Source organism: Simochromis diagramma, unplaced genomic scaffold (genome assembly GCF_900408965.1).
Source record: "Simochromis diagramma unplaced genomic scaffold, fSimDia1.1 OVJJ01000788.1, whole genome shotgun sequence".
NCBI classification, from domain to species: Eukaryota; Metazoa; Chordata; class Actinopteri; order Cichliformes; family Cichlidae; genus Simochromis; species Simochromis diagramma.
This window is the reverse complement of record NW_024387515.1, coordinates 109871-114686: the sequence shown is the minus strand read 5'-3', so window position 1 is coordinate 114686 and position 4816 is coordinate 109871. Positions and strand designations below refer to the sequence as shown.

Below are 4816 nucleotides of genomic sequence, written 5' to 3'. Positions count from 1 at the left end.
ACCTGCAATTTTGTGGCATCCCTCTTTGATAAATCTTGTGGGTCTATGACCGGGGAACACCACAAACGAGTACAGGAGACGTTTCAGTGCAACTGTAACATTCCTGACTGCCCGACAGACGGTAGCCTTGGAAACGTGCTCAGCGTCACCAATATTATACAGAAAGCTCCCGTTTGCAAAAAACCGAAGTGCAATACAAATAATATGTAATGAACTGAGAGCATGTCCGCGATGTGTCACATGCGTAATATATGGCCTGAGGATGTTATTCAAATAACTTATAGATTGTGCTGAGAAACGGTAACGTTCGCACAGAAAATCATCAGGAAATGATAAAATGTCCAAACGCGCTCTGATCACTCTCTCCCGGCGGAGAGCTCTGCGGAGAATTTGGGCTTCACGATCTACTGGCTCTTCAAGGAAGGAGCACGCCATGTCCGACACTTCCTACTGTCAGGTTTCCGACAACGGGGCGGAGACAGTCAGGGTTAGTTGTAGTAAACCTACTAGGGGGCAGGTTAGCTTCACGGCGTGTGTCGTCATAGTGACTCACTCAGGCTTCAGCTGAACTCGCTTTGTGAAACCGAAAAACGAGAGTTTTCGTTAACTCAGGGTATACTTACTCAGTTTTTCCACTAAACCGGCTTCCTGAAACAGGGCCCTGGCAATAAATCAGGATTACCCCGAGTCAGCTCTGGCCAACAGTCATGGAGACAGATCACAGTTTACCTCAGCATGTAGGCTGGAAGCGTCCACATCTATTTACTCTTTGGCTGTATCCCAATTCAGGGTCTGCAGCCTTAAAGGCCGCATTTTAAGGCCGATTACGTCACCGCGACGCGACGAAGGCTGTCCCAATTCGAAGGCTGCACTGTAAACCCCAACAGTCTACCTGACTTATAAAGTTTGTGGATATAACAATTGAAATTTCTCACAAAGTTGAAACAACTTAAAAATTTTCTGTTCTGTTAACGAGTCAAACAGTTATAATTGTACATGGATTAGAAGTTAAGAGTAAATACTGCTTTCTTAAATATGATTTTTGAGTAAATGTTTTTTTTTCCGAGCTCCGCATGTGTACGTCAACTACGTCATGACGTTTTCTCTCTAACCTGAACGACGTTGACAGAAAATTCTGTTCAATGTGGCTGCCCTTCTCGAGCGACTGGAGAGCACATTTGGAGAAACTTGTAAGTAAAACGGAACCTTCGTTATGTTTATTTTTTCCGTAAAAAAGCAAGTATATTAATATGTTGCAGGCAAGAACTTGTTTTCGAATGCGCTGTTGTGTTAAAAAGCACAGACCCAGGTGGTGAATAGTTGTTCGCGCTCTTTTTCAAACATAGATTATGTCGTCAGTTTTACAGTTTTAACCGATTAAAACAGTTTTACTAAGAATCACACATAAAGGGTCTTAGTGATATTTTAACGACCCCTTGCCAACGCAAGAAAGTTGGTGTTTTTACAACAGCAGCCTCATTGTTCGGCAGGTTTTTTTTTTCTTCTCATTAGCATCATTCAAAAGTGACTTAGCTAGCAGTGGCAACTTCTATCTAAAACAATTGAAATATAGCAAGGTGTTGTATATTTAGTGTGCTGATAAGGTTTTCAATATTTTTATTTTTTCTTCCAAGGCTGAAGACCGAAGACAAAAAGACAGAAGAAAAAAAATTCAGACTGCAATTAATTTCAGGTGGAGACAGTAAACACAGGTGAGTTGAAAGATCTATTGAAGAGTCTTTTCTTCATGGCCATTAAAACATTTTTAGGTTAAAAGACCTGTTTTTTTTTTTTTAAATCATGCCCCGGCTTTGTCACACTGAATCATGTTGAAAAGATCTATTTTCATGGCGCCCCCCATTACCATTTCCTTGTACTTCTTTCTACCAGTCTATTTTATTTTGTGACATTAACATCTTAAATGTACCCCACCAGTTTAATTATTAATAGCTGTGTTAGTATTTATAATGAATTTTTTTTATCATGTGCAGCTCTACCAAGGGTCAGTGGCACAGTTCACCTTTTGTGGTAAGTTATAACACTCCATATGTGGTCACATAAGTAAGTTGTTTCATCAGTTGTTCAGTTCTTATAAAATGTTGTATAATTGTACCAAATCACTGAGGATACATCCAATGTGTAAATCACAATCAACAATTTTACTGTGATATTCGCTCGTGTTTAGAGAATCTCCATTATCTTTGTTACTGAGTTTCCATTTTTATAGGGCCAAATTTGTATTAAAAATTAATATTTTCATATGATGTGAAATGACTCAATCATTTCTAATTTTTAGAAGAAACCATTCATTAAGTCCCTTAAGGTGAAGATTTCATATATTGATAATGATAAAATTAAAACAAATTAAAAGTTTCACTGATAAACACACAATTTTTCCTTGCTTTGAACCCCATGTTCTATATAGATTACAGCTCTGATCTGGAGAACACTATTTTAAAATACTGTGTAGGGTTTTTGTCAAATGATTAAGAAACAGACTCTCTGTCACAAGAGACAGAAAGGTTGTATCTTAAAAGAAAAGTCTCCAAAATTTAGTAGAGTCTGATGTCATGCAGTTTCATAAACATGAATTCTCCCCAAAGAATGACACCTGAAAACTTTGCGTTAAATGAACTTTTCTTTTCCCTTTTTAGGAGGCGCCTGATATCAACGTGAAACGCACTGCAGTACTTCGTGCCCTTCCTGTATACCTGTGGGAGGAGGACCCAGAATTCTTTAAGACATGTAATGTAAGTGTATTTTTGCATTACTTAAATTCTGCCAGTAAGATAAAATGCTATGGATTTTTTTAAATACAATTTAATTTATTTAATTTGTACCAAATTGTACAAGCAAAATACCCTCTCTTTAGAAAACCCTCACACACAAACACACACAGGTCAGGAGCAGGGCACAGGTGTATCACAGCACTATGGCTATGCTGCAGGTGGCCCAAAAACCAGGCTGAAGTCAAGATTTAGTTTCTTTTTGAGATAAAGTCATGAAATAAAAAATTACTTTTTTTTAGAAAAATAACAAAAATACAAATTATGTAATGCAAGAAGCTAACACGTTAATGTACATTTTTCAAAAAAAAGTAGAGTACCCTAACTCGTTACAAAGTAACCCACTACACTGCTGAATGTTTTGCTAGATTACAGGTCATGCTTGTCACATTCTCTCAAACCAACCTTACTAATTTAATTGGGGCGATCGTGGCTCAAGAGTTGGCAGTTCGTCTTGTAATCAGAAGGTTGCCGGTTCGAGCCCTGGCTCCGACAGTCTCGGTCATTGTGTCCTTGGGCAAGACACTTCACCCATTGCCTACTGGTGGTGGTCAGAGGGCCCGCTGGTGCCAGTGTCTGGCAGCCTCGCCTCTGTCAGTGCGCCCCAGGGTGGCTGTGGCTCCAGTGTAGCTGCCATCACCTTTGTGTGAATGTGTGGATGACTGAATGTGTAAAGCGCTATACAAATACAGGCCATTTACCATTGATACTGTGTCTATTCCAGGTGGACGCATTGGATGAGTCGACCCTCATTGACACTCCAGTTGCCCTTCTCACTGTGGTTACCGACGGCGCTTCCCAGTCCAGTCCGTTTTACTTCCTCAAGCATGGCTGTTGTGGTGAAAGGCGACTAGGTGATGCGTGATATTCCCAGATTTGCAGATGCATTTGCTTTATTGTTTGGCTTGATCTATGCTCTGCATTTAGACTACCCCAGGAAGCTGGTTCACACATTTGCCTTTGTCCAAAATATCTTCATGGGGCTTGTTGACGGCAAACCCCTGAAACCCCTGCCTACATGCTCTTAAGGAATATAAGGCAATGTTTGTTAGGACATGCATTCTGTTACTGAGCACTTTGTTTGAAGCACTTTAAGCACTTTAAGTTTACTACAGGCTTTGGGTGGATTTAACTCCATCAGTTTACCTAATTTTCCTATACTTGACTGCCTTATCTGGTTATTTGGAAGCTGATCGTCTTTGTACCCATTTTAAAAAATTGTTTTTCATTTCTATTTAAAAAAAAGTGATTAGTATTTGACTTTTTGTTTTGCATTTTTGTGTATTTTGAGAAAGATGCAATTAGGACTGATGTCGTCCTTTGTGATTTTATAAAAAGATACATGTTCTACACAGAATTTATAATGCTCACTTTATGGTGCCAATGTCCATGTTAGTGGTTTTATAAAAACATTTGTGATGTTTTTAAATTTTCATGAAAAAATGTTAAATAAACAAAATGTAAAGTAACTGAATTTCCGTACTTTTTTTTTTTTTAGTAGTCTACACTCAAACATTGAAACATAAATATCTTTTAATTAATAATCAGATAATTTGAGTTTAGGTTGTAATATAATTGCATTGTTTTGCATCAAAATAATAAACTACAAGAAACACAAAAATATTGAAATTAAAGTATACAGTCTTTGAGTAAAGCTCAATTAATAAAATATAAAATATAATTTTAAATTTTTAGGTTAACAATAAATACAAATTTTGAGTACCCCCATACTTAGAAGAGATGAGTTTGTGTACTTAAATCTTTTGAGGTAATCAGTTTCCACAAAAGTTTTAAGTTCAGTTAACTTGTTTGGGTTTACAGTGTGCTCGAAATGCGGCCGTCAAATGCGTCCTTCATTTCCCTGAAGTGTAGACTTCGTGGCCCAACATATCCCAGAATGCATAGCGCGGCGGTGGGTGTGGATAATTTTGCCGAAAAAAACGCTGGATGAGGAGCGCCCAAAGAGTAAACTTTAAGTACTGAATATGATCTCACTTATTTATGTGCAAATGTTTAATAACGAAGAACAT

General features: G+C 38.0%; 1 long non-coding RNA gene across 1 annotated transcript; it reads left to right on the top strand.

The window, feature by feature from the left end:
• The first annotated feature begins 880 nt into the window (after nt 1-880).
• LOC120725837 lies at nt 881-4525 on the top strand. Its single transcript, XR_005694239.1, has 5 exons — nt 881-1190; nt 1635-1712; nt 1992-2028; nt 2655-2750; nt 3511-4525. It is a non-coding gene; the product is annotated as an uncharacterized LOC120725837 (long non-coding RNA).
• Nucleotides 4526-4816: the final 291 nt, after the last annotated feature.